The following is a 17337-nucleotide window of genomic DNA, read 5'->3' on the forward strand; positions in this document are numbered from 1 at the left end:
TGCTATAGGATGCCCCTAAGGGAGGCACAGGACTTTGGCAGTTTGGAGACTGCAAAGCTCCCTCAGGATGCACATGCCACCAAAAGAATTGTGTCCCCATTGGACACAATAACTATAAGCCAGGTACAGGATGGAAGTGCAGCGTTGTGGTTTCCAAATGATCCATTTGCTTTTCTGTATTTCTTGGGCATGGAACGGCTTGCAGTTTCAAAGGGTTTCACATTTTACTTCGAAGACCCTCTGAAGTTGTGTGTGGTGGATATGGAAAACAGGACGTTTGAGGAGAAACATGACCCAGGGGGAAACTGCTGCCGGCAAGGTTACCTCTGCGCATCTGTCATGCTGGTGTATGCTTTCTAAAGCCAGTCCTGATATTAAGAAGAGCTAAGCTGGGTTTCGTGCACCTACACCAGAGCAGTAAGAGGCACACTGGCCTTATCAGTAGAGACAGGACCAAACTCACTTCTGATAAGGCTGAATTCATATATAGAGCCGAGGCCCTGCTTTAAATACATTAAGTCTTTTTCTCCAGGGTGCTTAGCAAACATCAAGGCCTCCAGGAGATGGATAACACCTGCACCCTGACGTTTTTATGGTAGGTGTTTTCTTTCAGAAAGCTGCAAGCACGCTTGGAATAACCTCCTCGCAGCAACGTATGGCCCCGCTTGTGCAGCCGAGAAGCAGGTCTTATTCTGGTCATTGCAGAGTACAGCTCTGCAAACAGGGGGAAGATGTGTGATGGGCTAAGAGGGGCACTGGAAAAATGCAAGCCAGTGCAATGGATACCTTTAAAAACACAAGGATGGGGAGCAGAGGAGGACACAGCTGGCTCTGAGTGCCTAAGATTATGCCCAAGCCATAAAATCGCTGCCCCCCGTGCAAATATTCCCCCACTGTCCATAACAAGGTTTTCCATTCCTCCATAAGAAAACCCCGCTCTGACAGTCTGAGTATGCTTAAAAGCTGACAGGGACTGGCTTTACCTCACCACCGGTAAACCAACGCTCTGCGGCTTATCCGTGCTGTATGTGGGGAGACAACTCAGCTTTGGCCCCAGCGTCGCCTCTGCCTCCTCCATCCCGGAGCGTGTCCCTGACCTGTGCTAACCACGTGCAGGCACCACGCGGCGCTTCAAGCAGCAAGAGCGACGAAAAGCCCTGATTCTGCAGATTCTGTGCTCCCAGGCCTTGACATTCCCGTGGCTGTGGGCTTCTCCAGCAGCCACATCGGGAAGCCAGGAGTGAGGCCAGCGAGTCCCTGGCAGCTCCTCGGCGGGGGCTGCCCTGGCTGCGCTGCTCCGCAAGGATCACTGCTGTCCTCGCTCCTCGCAAACGGAGGGCTCGGATCCGTCCGCGTGATTCCCCGGGCTGTCCGAGATGGATAAGTCTCCACGCCAAAGTCCTTGTCTTGGGTGTTTCAAATCTTATTTTGGCTGCCCAAGGCTTATACAATCAGATCCTAAATTAGGCGCTTCTAATCTAAATTGAATTTAGACCCAGAAAATCCCCTACTTTCAGATGTTTCTGGTTACACAATAACCCTGGCTCTCCTCCTCAGCAGAGTGAAATGGCAGGATTTTGAAATTCCTTGTTGGTTCATGTTTGCATATAAATGCTGATTTTATCTTTTCTGTACACAAAGTAAACACAAAGCTGTTTTACAATAATGTTGCCGTTGAAACATGCACCCGGGGATGGCAAAACAACCCTTGCTTAAAGATGTTTCCAGGCCTGAGGACCGTGCCTTCCCTTTTCTTCCCCCCAAAAAAGAAGCCGCCTGCTCCACTCCGAGGTGCCCAGCCCGCCCTCGTCCCTGGTGATTCAGTCCAGCGCTCAGATTTCACAGGGCAGGAATAAGATTCAGAAGCAAAAGCCAGGCGGCAGTGATAAAAGATTTCGGTCCACCCTAGCGAGATGCCGCTGGCAAGACGGGACGGCCCTGAGCAAGGGGACGCGCGGGGTCTGGCTGGAGCTTTGCGTTGCTGCTCTGCCATTAGCTCCAGTACCTGGTGTGAGGCAGACTTGTATCTCCTCTGCTTTTTTTTTTTTTTTTTTTTTAACTGCTGGTCACCTGGAAAACGTAATTCAGATTAAAATAGGGTCTTCCATTCCTGGAAAGGAGCAAGGAGAAAGGAACATGTCGTCCAGGGGGAGGCAACTGACTCAGATTAAGTCAATTCAGAATAGTTCTTGAATTAGAGAGTCCTACAGAGGGGTCAGAGGTGCCTGTTCTGAATAAAACTCGCCATGTCTGCAAGCCTTGGCTACTGAAAAAACACTGAAAATTTAAAGCAAAACACATTTTCTGACAAATTCTCCCCCATTGGTGGATGTTTCAAAAATTCCGTTTCAAAATACAGAGCACCTGGTTGGTGCTGGTCTTTCCAGATGATTGCAGAAGGATCTGAGGCAAGCAGAAGCATCAGTTGTAACTCATTTCGGTGGTCACAGCTAGGTGAGTTGCCATCTGCCCAAGGGAGCTGAGTGCTCATGAAGGCCAAAACACTCCCCCCATCCAAGGGATCATCTCTGAATGACACCTCTTCACTGAAGTCCAGGCTGGCAGAGCTTTTGGTGGCTTCTGGATCAGGCTCGCATCCAGGGCAGGATCAGAAAGTGACCCTGCTTTATTGCTAGTAGCTGCTGTTCCCAACCCACAAAACAGATCAGAACAAAAAACCTCCATCCCCATTCCTCTGGCGCTTGAGCTTGTATCTTTCAAAGGCACTGCATGCATTCAACCAAAGCTGGCAATATGCTTTTTGTGCCCTAGCAGATCCAAATTTGAATGCATTTGACATGGTGCTGCACCCAGCTCACCCATCCATGTAAGTGAGAGCCCTGCCAGATAACTGAGTAACACGAGCTGTGTTCTTCAGCCCACTTCAGGAGGAATTGCATGGAGACAGGCAAACCACCACAAGTAGTTGAGGCTGATGCAAATATTGTTCCTGCAGGCAGAGCCCCTATGTGCCCAGAAATCTGAGCACCAGCCAGAACAAAAATGGAGGCAGTCTATTAACTGTCAGAAAGGATAGAAAATATGCATGCTTGTATCCAGACTTTAAATGGAAGTCACTAGCCTGCGGGAACACAGTTCCTGACCTCCCTTGGGTGCCTTTCACTGCCTGCACTGCTTCTGCAGAAATTTCCAAAGGATTTCAGTCCATTAAGAAGCCAGAAGCTCCATGAGTTCCCTTAGCGCTGTGAGATCAGATCACCCACTGTCTTGGCCCTCCTCCTGCCGCCAGCCCGGTTTCATACTGCGCACTGAAAGCCACAGGGAAGAGTAACACGTTTGCTCTGACCAGTGCCTGCTGTTTGTGTCTCAGGAGGCCTACCTTCAGAAAAGCCCTACGATAAATGCTCTCCTGGAGCCTCCGGTTGAGAGTGGATGTGGCAGCCCCACTGCTCCCAGCACCCGCTGGCTCTGTGTCCCTGCCCACTGGCCACCGGCCCCTGTCCTGGCACCTTCCCTGCAGTCCCCCAGCTCTCCAGCTTACCTCTAGCCTCTGCGGGCAGTGATTAATGGTGCCCATCAATCAGCCATTGCTGTGATGAATGCGGCAGGCAGTCTGCGATTAACCTTTGGCAACCTTGCCCTCGCTCCCCCTTCAAGCCCTGTGCTGTGATTATCACATGAAATAACGAAATAAGGCAGTGTGCATGGTGTGTGTGTGGAGAACAGGTCTCTTGGTCTTTTCATATTGAAATGGGGGGATCTCAATTGCTCCTTTGAAGTTCTGCAGGGTTAGACAACCTTCAATGTTTTCCTTGGATAATGTGGGAGAAAGACAGCTATGGCATGGTTTGCGTTGATGGAAAAGGAGTCAGCTCTTCTGTCTTGGACAGGATGTAGTTTCTTCACGTAGAAGAGAAAGTGCAAATCCTTGGGGCAGTTATTGCAGGGGACAAAGTTTTACTCGATCTCTGCCCATCATGGCATACACTAGGGTACTTTCTGGAGCTCCCAGCTGAGCAAGGTGCCATACAGAGACACCACGAAATACGGTCCTTAAAACACCCTGCGGTTATTATAGCATTCCTCAGAGGCTGGGCCAAGCCTCTCCTTACATCCAGGCTACCTATGACCTGCCTTGGTTTCAATCCAAGACCAGGAGCAGATGGGCAACTCAAGTCATGCTCCAGAGAACTCTGGGGAAGGAGGGAAATGTGGAGGATAAATGAGATGTGGAGCAGTGGGAATCTGCTCTGCAGGCAAGGGCAGCAGTCTTCCAGCAGTGCTCGAACAGTCTTCAGCAGTCGCTCATTTGCTTATCATCACCAAGAGGCTTTGTCTGCAAGAAATAAAGCCTCAAGGGCTCCCGTCCAACGCCTGTGGGGCTCTATTTGGTCCCATAACTCATTGATAAGTATGCAAATTGGCCAACGAACTTCAATTAATATCCAAATTGCCTTCAAGGAACACCCGCATGCTCAAAGCGCTTCTGAGCAGGATTTTGCTCAATATTTGTCTCTTATTTGAATGGACTTTATGAGCATTTTGATCTGTGCCATTCACGCTGACCTGCACAAGGTCACTTATGCATACATGCAAATACTCCTGTGGTAAGGCTGCTTTTCAGCTCCCAAGAGGGAGGCTTGCTTTACTCCTGAGTTTTAGTGGGGCCGCATCAGTCAGCAGCAGCTCGGGGGCTGGCCCGCCATGTCAGTCTTTCTTGCAGTATCATCCTCTAATAGTCTCATGAGTTGAATTCCCACCTCCGCTCTACTAACGCCAGGCTCCTTTCCTCCAAATGCCCCCGCTTGACTTAATTTTTATTTAAAACAACTGGGGACAGGAAAGCGAGCTCTGCCCATGCCGCCCTGCAAAGGGCTCCGTGCCACGGCACCCGCGGAGCTGGGGCGCGGCGGGCGGCACGCACGTCTATGAAGCTCTCCCTTCAAATGCTATTAAACGCTATTTTGCTGCTGCGGCACGACAGGTGTGGAGGCTCGGGCAGGTAAACACAGCCCTCGGCAGGGCAGCCCGCCAAGTCTGCTTCCTTACATAAATCTCTCCACTTCAAGGTATGCAATTAATCCCGGCTCCAGCCTCCGCTCACCACAGACCTTCTTTGTACACACGACGCATTAATCACCAGAACGGACTTTTGCACCTCTGCTATCAGGCCTACTCTGCCTGCCTGCCACTAGTGCTTAAAGGACCAGCAGGAAAATGAGGGCCTGGTTGCAGGGAAGGCTTGACAGTGGCACCCGAGACCCCAAGGGGCAGTAACATACGTGTGGGCGAGAGGCTGAGAGGCTGGGAGGTCTCTTCCTTGGAGACATCGAAATCCGCATCACGAACAATGTGCTCCAGGTGAGAGGGGTTGGAGTGGATGGTCTCCAGAGGTCCTTGCCAACCCTACTTGTGTTACTACTGGGAGACCCGAGCACTGTCCCCTCTGCCTCTCCAGACCCTCTCCTGGTGCTCCCGATAGCAGCGCTGTGGCGTTTGGGCCATGGCCATGTGTCAAGCACTGGCGCACATTCTTCCCTTTGGCTCCACTCCCCCTATCAGCTCCCTCCCAGTTGTTCCATAAAACTCCTCTGTGAGGCAAACGGCTTCCACTTGGATGGGGTCAGGAGCGGGGTGGGGGAATGGGAGGGCGGGAAAGCACATTAAAAGCGGAGCAGATGGCCATCCGGGCTTGGAGCGTGCCCAGAGCGCTCCTCCTATCTCCGTGGCCTTGTAAAGATTGCGGCAGTGCTTCTTCAAAGCTGTGGCAATGGGAGCACAGGCAGCGAGGCCGCCCGCCTCCCCACTCCTGCTGAGGCTGCCTGCAGCCAGTGAGGAGCCTCGCGGACCCACGCGGGGTCAAGGGCCCGTCTGCCTGCCCTGCTTCCCGACAGCCTTCCCGGCTAGCATGGTCTCCGCCACGCCGCATGAGGCAGGGCGCTGAGGCAGAACGTGAGGAGAGCAGCTGCTGGCCTGGGCATCCAGCTGCTGATGACCAACGCTAACAAGATGAGGGGAGCATTTCTGCCCCGGCATGTTCATTAATTGCTGTTATGACCTTTCCTCCGTCTGCATCAGAGGCCGCCTCAGCGCCCGGGGCTCAGCCCGGCCTGCAGGCCCAGATGCCGGGCGGCTGGCTCACCGCTGCCCTGTGGGCGGCCGTGCCTCTGCCTGGCCCACGCAGGCGGCCTCCGAGGCTGCCCAGCTGCTGGGCCTGTGCGGTGGTGTGGCCAGTGGCGGTGTGGAGCTCTGGATCCCTGCCAGGGGCTTTCACGCCAACTCCACAGAGTTTGTTTTGGGCGTAAAGGCGAGAAAACCCTCCTAATGAGGTGTGCTGGGCACGGCCACAGCTGGCAGGCTCGGAGACGCGAGCCGTAGTGGAGTCTTGGCTTTTAGACAACCTTCCTGCAATTGGGGCATGCTGAGGACGAGGTAGGGAGGAGTGACCAGGGTCTCCTGAGCTCTGTGCCCAAGCAAGTCTACAGGGCATCAGGTCACCCAGCAGGACATGTCTGGTCTTGGTCAAGGTGGACACCACTCACCTCGTTGTCCAAACAGGCAGAGGACATGGTACTTGGACGCATGGTTTCCTGACCCATCCCTGGCCAGATCCACACACTGACTGGAGGCTGGAAGGTGGCTCTGCTCCCTGACGCTGCCTCCCTCGTCCTGCCATCAGGTTCAACCTGTTCAATAGAGGTGCCCCAGGGGCGGCAGATTCCAGCTTTCTCTTTCTGCTTCACTTAATGTGAACACGCGCCACTCAGCCTCCCTCCTCCTCCCCGCTCGCTCTGAGGCCCCGGGCTCTGTGCCGCGGAAGGCGCAAGGCAGGGCATCACTTGCACGCCTGGGATATGCTGCAACAAGCCCAGCAGCCTTTTACAAGGAAGCCTCAGGACTAGCCGAGGAGTTAGAAAGTCCTTTGCAAAGCTGGGTGAGAAATGCGTAGCTAGTGACCATCCACTGGTTTCGTTTGCTCCTTGGAGGATTGTGTTTCTGCCTACCTTTGTTCTTGTTTTATTTTATTTTCTTAATCTAATATTCCCCCATGCCTGCATGGGTAGACTGCCAACCATGCATGTGCATAAACTACACGCACATGGGAGGAAAGACTAGTTCAACGGTGTATTGGATTTGCTGGAGCTTAAAAACAAAGCCACTGTTGAAATGCTGTGGTCATTCCCCTGCTTTGAGAGAGCCTTATGATAGCCCAGGCACATCTCTTTGCCCATACCATGGAGGTGCCTGGAGGAGACAGCAGATACACATGCATATGGTATATATATAGGATGCACCCACTGGTGTCAACTGGCTGTCGCAAAGCCTGACAAAAGCTAGGTACGGATTGCGAGCAGAAAGCTAACAGCTGGCTGCAGGGCAGTGTTGGTGCGCTTAGGGATGCCGCACCTCGCATGCAACATGACAGAGCGTGGCAGCCCTCGTGGAGGAAACATGGGCACGTTTTGTGAGAGCAAAGTGAGCTGACAAGTGGCACGCTGCTGGATGAGTGAGCCATGGTGCAGGGGCTGTTGGTGGCCGGGGTGCCTGCCATGAAGGTACGGTCCTGAGTGCTCAGAAAAGGGGACTTCAAAATAAAGAAAACAACCTGACCTGAAATTGTACATCTGGGGGCAGATGTTGCTAGGAAGCCCCCGCAGGTACTTGCTTGTGCATTGCTGGCCAGCAGCTAGCAGACGCAGTGGTGGCCGACGCAAACTTGAAGAAATGCTGGCCAAGCTCAAGAGCACAAATGGGACAAAACGCTACTGAAATCAACAATGCTAGCCCCATTTTCACTGATGGAAAATCTGGCTCCAAAACTAGCACCAGCATTGTCAGCAGAGACCGTAGCACAAACGTGAGCGAACCAACATCAGAAAATCCTGTTGTTTCTGGATAAAGACCCACACATCTATTCTTGTGCTAGAGACTTGGCTGGAAATGTATCATTTCATCTCTCTCCCTTCTCCACCAACACAACAGGCAGCCGTATTGCCACTGCAGTGTTCAGTCACTGCATAGCGTAACGGCCTTCAAATCTCAGCCCTGCTGCACCGTTTCCCCACATAGATTCTTAATGCTCAGAGAGCTTATCCTGCGATGTGCCGATTCCCCTTCTGATCATGTTAAATGCTTGTTTGTTTACTTATTTTATAGGCATACAAATATTTGGCCAAGGCACATTGCTGTAACAGTTTAATCGGGGAATTTATTCTTTGTTTACCCGAGAGGAGCAGCTTGGTGGAACTAGAGTTCAGTGTAACGAGGGCTGTTTGGGGAAAAACACTGTTGGGGAAAAGCTGAACAGCCGCAGATGCCATTCAAGGTTGTTTTTTCTCCCTCCGAGTTCATGCTGGTGACACTTATTCGGAGCTTTGCCATGGCCTCGTTCAGACCCAAAGTCACTGGAAAGCCCCATCTCCACTGTAAGAACGAGCACGGATAGTTGCTGCTGAGTCAGGAGCTGGCAGAGGGATGGCCAGCAAGCGGGGTGAAATCTGGGGCTTGGTGAAGTCAGGGGGGATCTTACTCCAGATTGCAGCCAAAATGTCCTCTTTTTCCCTTTTCTTTTCTCTTTTCCTTTCCCTTCCTTCTTTTTTTTTTTTTTAACCTTAGGAAGTGAGAGCACTTTGCCTTTTGTCCAAATCTTTTGCAACCCTCAAACACTGCCTTAAACCTGTTTCGGCTGCTTCGTGTTTTGAAATGGCTGGAGAAGACCATAAAGCTCTATAACCTGTCTGTCCCACCCACCTGACTCATCTGGGAGGGCCATGGCCTGCGTCCCGGCATCTGTGATCTCCGAGAGGGACATGGAGCGAAAAACAGGCAGAAGCAATTTCCCTTGTAGTGGTCCAGGCCAGGGCCTGGTGGAACCGAGAGGAGAAATTTGAGCTGAAGTGAAAGCGGATTTTGGGGGAGATAAGAGCCATCCATGCAGGGACTGTTGTGACCGTTTTCCAGGTAAATCTCTGCTCCTGCCATATGCACCTCTGTAGAAAGGGAATATAATTTTGCATGCATGCAAAAGGCATGCATTTCCAGGGGATTAAAAATAAATAAATAAAAAAGGAAATGGACAATACTCATTACGCTGATTACATGCTATCTCTTTGCAAATATTGCTGGCAGATTTCTGTTATGGGCGTTAAGAGAGGTGACGAATAAAAATGAAAGGCTCAGAAGAGCCACAGACTGGAGTTTTCATGCCCTGGGAACAGCGCTTGACACAGGAGGCACGAGACCCTCGTCTCTCCAATATGGATTTTGGTTGGAGCTGCCTGCTTGGCTCCCACCTCGCTCCCCTCTAATTTACTTGCCTGTGGAGATATCATGGCTGAAGGCAACGGGCTCCCCTTGGCTTTGCCACCCAGGGCCCGCGGGGCATGAAAACTGACTCCAAGACGGGCGTGGGGAAGAGAGCTGGGAGGCAGAGAAACACTGAAAAGGTTTCAACATGAATAATCTTCAAGGAGCGTTCTGCAAACACGGAAAGGAGGGCATCCCGCCAGGAGCACCTGCCTCGCCGCCCTGGCGTTAACTGTTTAGGGAAGGAGCAAAGAGATAAACCTAACTCTCCTTTGGTTGCACGTGCAGCAGGCAGAGAGCGGTGGCCATGGAGAGAACCAGGGCTTGGACCCAAGCTCACTGGGTGCCACCCTGGCATCTGTTTTTCCCTCTCCCTGCTGCTTAATTCCCAGAGGCTGTGTGAAGGCTGATATACTTGTTAAAACTCCACGCAGTCTGACTGTGCTAGTTGTTCATACCACTCTTGTTTTCATTCCCACTCTTGTTTTTACCTCGGTGCACCATGTACGACCGCGGGCAAAGCTTGAGGCTCCCCTGTATTGCCGACTTCCTCGGGTGCAAGTTTTCTCCTGCTCCTGGGGTGGCTGCAAAGGGGGAGGCTCTTGCACCCACATGAGCAGTGAAGGACTAGACGGGGCATGAACACGTCCCAAGTCATCCAGTTTGGCAATCTCTGGGCATGTCACCTCACTCTTCCAGACCGTCTCTGAGAGGGGCAATTATTCTGTCAGCCTCCCCATTGAAAGTCCATGGCACGTCCAGCTGTAAATTGCTTTTCCTACTGGTTTGACCCCAGCCTTTCCACCCATCTCTCTGAGGGATAACCAGCTTCCTCGGCAGCAGCAGCCAGGAAGGATTTGCAGGGTGTCTGGTGATGGGACGATGCTGCCACAATGCTGGTGGCACTTCCCTCTCCACCTCAGAGCCTACAAAGAGGTGAGACCTGAGTTGACAGCAGCCAAAGAGCTCTCAGCTTCTCTTCAGCATGGCTTGAGGAGCAGAAGTGTTGACAAAACAACACATACAATTTCTTTCAGCATGGGCACGGTGTCAGGCACTCTTTGCAGACAGCTCTTCAGCAATCCCTGTGAGAGCTGGCTTTCCATTGCAACGCTGAGCACTGTATCTGTGCTAAGCAGGAGGCCTAAGGGCTTTAATATAATGAAAGGAGCCTCAGTAAATCAAGGCAGGAAGGTGGAGAAGGGCAGAAGGACTTCAGGAGCGGTAATTAACACCTCAGGCCCTGATTATCTGTGTTGCACTTCTCTGGGAGGGATGAAAGCATCCACATTTCTTCACTCACAGATTTAGACCCTAAGGGCCACAGTTACACACAACATCTCCAAGCAATCATAATTTGGGAGTTGCTTTTCCTGCTGGCTTTATCTCAGGAGTGATCATGCGCACTTCTCATGAAAGGTCACTTGGGCCCCTGGCTGAGGCCCAAGGAAGGTCGCTCCTGGGACTTGGGAGTGGGGAGCCAAGGGCTCAGATGAAGTCGTGGTTCCTGCAGTGGAGATGATGAGCTCCTTTCACGTAGGGCGGACCACTGGTAGAAAAGTGGGTATTTCAGGAGAGATAGGATCAGACATGGACACAATTCTTAATTGTGGTGTTCTTTTCTGTGCAGCATGGGTGCCTGATACGCTGCTGTTTTAGATGCACAGTCAGCGTACAACGCCTGTTGGGAAGTGGTGGCCCACGAAGGGGCTTCTCAGCAGTGCAACAACAGTCAGGAGCATCTGAGCGATAGAGGCCCGTAGCGTGGACATGAGAGCCTTGCAGCTTAGGAGGGGTGGCACTGGCAGGCACCTAGGCCATAGGCCTCATTGCAGGGGTATTCTAGTTGCAAACTAGGGCTGGAGACCAAGGCCCAGCAGAAACCTCTCAGGGCCTGGGATTTTGAACTGCGCTGCAGAGACTGACGCACAGCCATTTCCATCCTCAGCGAAGGAGAGCACCCTGTGGAGGGCTGGATGGAGAGGACCGCAGCGCAGAACGCGCTGGCTCGCAGCAGCGTGCGGGCACCTCGGCGCGGCGCAGCCGAGCCCGCGGCCTCCCGCGCCGCGCGGCCCAGTTTAACCATTAACGAGCTGTCCGCCTTGCACAGACAACGGTCTGTTTGTTCAGTGCCGAGGGCCTGGGGGGAGCTCGCACCGGGGGCCCTGGCAGATCTATCAAAGCGGAGTGATTAGCTCTATTAGAGAAGGGATTTGTGTAAACAAAAAGACAGGTGCAAAGAGACTATTCCAGCTGGCAAAGGCTTCACAGAGCTGCAAGCGTCTCAGTGGCAATAAAACTTCTTCCAGGAAGCAGCATTGGCTGGGAGAGAGCGCCGGGATTTTGGGGATGGGCCTTTCCGAGCACGTGTCCACTTGCTGTGCTGGTAGGGTGCTGCGGTCTCCATTGGGCAAAGGCATGGGAGTGGGGAACACGCGGGGTGTTTGGTGGCTCCGGACAACCCCTCTGTCCCCCTCTGGGACAGAAGGCCAGAACTTGACCTACCTGGAGAAGTCAGAAGTAGAAAGCCCTGTTGACAGCACACAACCCCTAGGCTGCTCATTCTAGAAACTTCCTTCCATTGCATTTACAAGTTTAACTGGGATGAGTGCTCTGAAATAATTGCTGCCTGGGAGAATAAGCAGGCATTTTATCCCCACCTCTAAAACTTATCTTGTTCATAAGAAACACTTTTATTCCAAAATAGAGCATGCAAGTCCTTCAGGAGAGCTAATCTGAGTCTTTCCACCCAGACAGCAGCCCTGGCTGTCTTGCACCACGTGGACTAGCAAATGTAGGACCTTGCCACTGAGGACGGCTTTGGAGTAGAAGACAGCCATGGGACAGGAGGCTGAATCCTCTGTTTCCTCATGAGTCACAGTAAAAGGGGAAGAAAGGTTGAAATTTTGATTGTAAAGTGGTTTGCGAGTGTGGCAGATCAAAGAGACGGGAGGAATCTGACCATTGGTAGAGTTTCAAGTTCATTAATTTGAGAACTCAACAAACAAGACACAGGAATGATTCAGAGAAAAGAAATATGTTCACCCCACATCACGGGTCACTGCTGTGGCAGGGCCCCACCAGCGCGAGAGTCTTGTTTCTTTCTTTTGCAATAACTATTTTTTTCCGGCAGTAACAGATACTTTTCCTGATTTGCACATTACCTGCCTTGTTTACCTTGAAAGATCTCCTCAAAGGAGCTATACTGTTACGTAAAATTTCCCTGCACATAACATGGATGAAAACGTATCAGACATGTTACGCTCTCCTACTAAATGTAGTGTCAACCTAATTGCTGGGTGGCTGGTGCAAACCGTTGGGTTGCAAAACAGGACCCCGAAACCTGCTGCCCTGCTACACCACCGATTTCCTGCACCACCTTTGGGTCTTCCCTCCATCTTCCCTTGCCTTGGTCTCCCCGTTTGTAAAACAGGGCACACGGGATTGATCTCTTTTCATGAAGGGCCTGGAGATCTTTGGGCAGAGCGTGTTCCCTTGCTGCTGCTCTGCAAGCGGCAGGCGACGCGGGGAGCTGCATTCTTCAGCTGCTCGGAGGCAGCGTTATCACCAAGCGCGGCTGTAAGACAAGGGCCCGGGGCGATGTTCTCAAAAACAGGTGCCTCTAACATGGTCACAAAATATGCACATCCCAAAACATAGCTGTCCGTGGAGAAGCGGGATCTGTGCCCATGCTACCCGTTTTCCTACGGCCAGAAACAATTCTGAGGGTGCACAGGGGTTCAGGTGCATTGAGGGTGCCCCTTAGGGCCTCGACGGCCTGAAGTCTTTTGCCACTTATCACACAAGCCCATTGGAGCCCAGCTTCTCTCTACAATGTAATTTTGTCAAAGTTATTCAAATAAGAGATCTAATGGCTCCCTCACAGCTTCTTTGTCTTTATTACACTTGATTTGTGGACGAATCCCAAGCTTTATGTCCCTGGATGAAGATGGGCCAGGCACGGGGCAGAAGGAGCCAGGACTGCAGTAGAGGCCAGCAGAATCCATGTTTAAGGGTTAACATTCACATAGGCCCAGCATTGTAGCAGCCCTGCTCTGATCAGCCTTGGGCAAAATGTTTTCCCATTCTTTGCATGAACTTCTCAGTTTCTGTTTTCCCCCCTCATCTGTGAGAAATATTTGGGAGCTGCTGACATGCTATTCTGCTCCATTTCTCCATCCATAGGAATCAACAGGGATGACAAGGGCACTGACGCTGGCTTTCTCCAGGCCTGCATGGAGCCTCCTGCATGATTTCCCTCTATCAAGTCTTTGGTGGTGTCTTTTGCACCATCAGATATCCTTCTTGCCAAAATTGTTTCAACACCCAGGCGTGTGTACACCCGCTCTCCTTCTCCATTGCCACCTTGCTGGTTCATTTCAAAATAGAAAGCTCAGACGCTCTGCTCATGTATCAGCCTTCAAGAAACAGGGCATATTTCACCCCATTAGTACAAAAGCCTGAGTTGAATTTAGATGGCAAAAGAGATCCATCAGTGTGACAAAAGTGTCTTAAGGATAGTAATTTATGCCTCTTCCCCAAGGGTTAAATAGAGGACCTAGGCACAAATGGAAAGAAACCGGACTCATGAAAATTCATGCAATTATGTCTCAGCAAGTCGTCGCTTACCATTTTACTTTTGGGTCAGGAGGACGCAGAAACGCTGGTGGCTGGGAGGTGCTTTGCTCGACTGCAGGGGTCCTGCGAGCCTGGGGCGCTGGGCTGGAGCGGCGCTGCCCCATAACCCTGCCAAGCATAACGCAGCGGTGTGAAGAGGCGGCGCACACCACAGAACTGTGGCTTCCCCTGGCTGTAACTCTCCCCAGGCTACACTTGGCAAAAGGGCTCTCCCAGCAGTCAACATCTAAGTTTGCACCAAGACAGGAAGCCAACAGGAAGACCAGGCAAATGAGATGTTCTCTTTATTGCTGCCCCATGGAGAGGTTTGGCCCCATTTTTAATCAAATCCATGCAAATGCCATGAATTAGCTGTGTGTACGGGTGGCTGTTTCACAGCACGAGTACGTCAGAAGCTGTGCAGCGCATGGGCCAAGCATAGGCCACAGCTTCCGTGACTGCAGCTACATTTTTTCCTCCTTCCCCCTTACCTACCTATCCCCCTGTCCTGTATCTGTGTATAGCTAGAGGTCCAAGAGCTCCCCCGTCACAAAAAGGAGGCACCCAAAACCCCGCTGTGCGGGATAAGCCCGCGCCTCACGCGCGCCTCCCCGCTCGGCTGCGCTGTGGCGGCTGCGCTGGCCCACCAAGCGCGCTGCCCTCATTGGGCGCACGCATTGCCCGCTGGCACCACCTGCCCCACATTGCCCTGCGCCCCCGGGAGCGCACGGCTATCAGAAACCATCAGCTGTGATGAGCGCGCTGCGGGCGGGTAACACGCTGAGTTAATACCTTTCCTCCTCCGCTCCTCGCCAGCAAGGGGTGAGCCTTGCCCAGCCTCTCCGCGGAGGGAGCGAGGAGCCCTGGGCAGTGGTGGAAAGGGGGTGTCGCTTCAGCAGCGTGGTGGGATTGAGTGGAGAGGGCTGGCTGGAAGAGGAGGAGAGAGAAGAGGGAGTCATCAGCTCGTTGCCCTGATTCTTTGCTGGTGTGCACTGATAGGGAGCTGTGTCTGTTCACCAACCTGTGGAAGAAAATGGCTCGTGTCCCCAGAAAGGCCCTTCAGCACCCGCAAGCCCTGGTGGCAGGTGCAGGGGCAGAGCAATCGCAGTCAAAGCCTGTGAGGGCTGGAGCGTGTCTGTGCAGCTGGATCTTCGTGGTTGTTGTCCGGCATGGTTTCCCCTGTTCCGCAAAGAGGAAAGCCCTCTTGCTTTGCACTAGCAGAAAACTAAGCATGGGCCACATGAGGAGCTGCTCAAACCATAGTTGTCGTGGAGAAAGACTTTAAAAGTCAGACTTGAGTGTGGGGAAGGTGCCCAAGCTCTGAAGGGGTTCCTTCACTAATACATAGGTTTTCAGTCTCATGATTTTATCACCGAATGGTATTTTCTGTGTGCTGGCTGATGAGTCTCAGTTGGCAGCATTTAAATAGTGGCCTTCAGCTAATCACTTACACAGACATTTTCAGGGACTCGGTCTCTTCCCAAGCTCGAATCTTAAGTGGAAATGCAAGCAGTGTTGCTGTACCCGCACTTGGGGGATGAGGCCCCCAAACCAATTTCACCTTCATGTAACCATGTACCATCAGCCAACCTGCAGGGAAGGGTATGGGACAGGAGAGGGACATTGCAGCCTAGCAAACCAGGCAGTGATGGGGAGGGTTTCCTCGGCTAGGGAGGGGACAGCAGTCGACCACAGACAAGTCATTGCTTTTTGCTGCACAAACCTAAAGCAAAACTTAACGGCTTGGAAAGCTGCGGTTTGGAGAATGGCGATGGAGGCTGGTGGAAAGATGCTGGTTATTCCAATCATATTGTTGGGTTTGCAAGGCAGAAGAGGGGTGACACTCCTTGTGCCAAAGCACCGCATCTTGGATGCCGTTTCAGCAGAGCTTTCGCAGGGCGCGTTGCAGGGAGACAGCCCCACACTGCTGCTGGAGTGCCGCTAATCCACCCTCCTGACACGTGCCCACCCGCTCGCCTTTGTTACGGGCAAGGAAGGCAAAGCGGAGGAACGGGGTTGCTCAATTAACATATATGTACCTTGGCAGGGCACCAAGGAGATCCGCTGGGCTGGCTCCACCCTGCCCTTCCTTCCCCGTAGCCATATCGCGTCCCCCCTCCTTCTCCCGCATACCATTCCTCCTCGCTATCCGGACTAATCTTCATCAGTCATTGCCCCGATGCTCTCCTGCTCTGACACGCTCCGAGTTTCAGTACAATTCCTGCGGCAGGTTGTGTCACGTCCCCTCACGCCGGCTGCTTTGCATGGACCCGAGCCGAGGCGCTGCACAGCCTTGAGCAAGACTTCTCCTCCTTGCTGTAATTTAGGGTGCCTTTGCTGCTGGATGTGGGGCTCCTTGGGAGGAGGAGCCGGGGCTTTCGGCTTGCTTTGGAGCTCTGGCTAAAATGCAGCGTGGAGCAGAAACCAGCCAGCGTGTCACGGCTTGAGCCCTCGCCTTTGTGAGCTACACACCAAGGGATGCAGTTTTGTTATTCCTGGAATGTCAGAGAGTTTCACTGGGGGAGTTTCTTGGGTTTGTTTTTGTTCTAAAAGAGCCCAACTGATACCGTGTTTACAGCCAGCACAGCATGTTCTTTTTAGCAAAGCGGGTCTGTTTCTGCAGTGATCTCTCCCACCTTTCCATTGCTCCTGGAGGTACATTGTTCCCCCTCATTAGCCCTAATATGTGTGGGAAACGACTGTCTCTAGGAAATGCATCTGTGTCATGCTCCTTCTCTGCACTTTCCATCCTGTCTTGTCTTCTCCACCTCTCACTGCTTTACTCACTCTGGTCCTCTGCCCCTTTAGGCCGCATCACCCCCCTTTCCTTCCCTGCCTCATGTGCTCTGTTGCTGTATGTCCTTCCTCACCATTTGGCTGAAGCCTTTCTGCAGCTGTGACACCTTGCCCTGTAACTTTGCGATACCCCTACCAGGAGCTCAGTGTGGCGCATGGAGACGTGGGAGCAGAGCCCGGGCGCCCACGTGTGCGGTTCCCCTGGCCGCTCGGTCAGGGTGCAGCTGAGATTGCGCCGCCTTTGTGCTACGGCCTCGTATCGCTGCCCAGGGCTGGGCAATGCCTCGTGTCCTGGGCTATAATCTGCGGTCTTTGCGCTTTGTTGCAGCGTGGCTACATAAGCTCCTGTTTCAGGATGCTTTGAATATTAACAGCACGTTATCTTCTGCCCTAAGTAATTGCAATGGACCGGACAGACAAAACACGATGAGAGAAAGATCCTTGGCTGAGAGGAGAGGCACGGAGCCCATGATGCCTTCTCCCAGTGAGGCCAAGGAGGAGTGTTGAGGTCCATGGTGGCAGGGTTGTCCTTAGCTCTTGGTAAGTTCTCCAAGATGTTTGCAGCCAAACTAAAAAAAATATGATCAAACCAAACTATAACAGATGCATTTTAAATGTCCAGCTGTCATTTCTTTCTCAATGGTGTTACCACTGTTG

This window comes from Tinamus guttatus, unplaced genomic scaffold (assembly GCF_059628265.1).
Source record: "Tinamus guttatus ecotype Peru unplaced genomic scaffold, ASM5962826v1 Tinamus_guttatus_pri_ptg001320l, whole genome shotgun sequence".
In the NCBI taxonomy this organism is placed as follows: Eukaryota; Metazoa; Chordata; class Aves; order Tinamiformes; family Tinamidae; genus Tinamus; species Tinamus guttatus.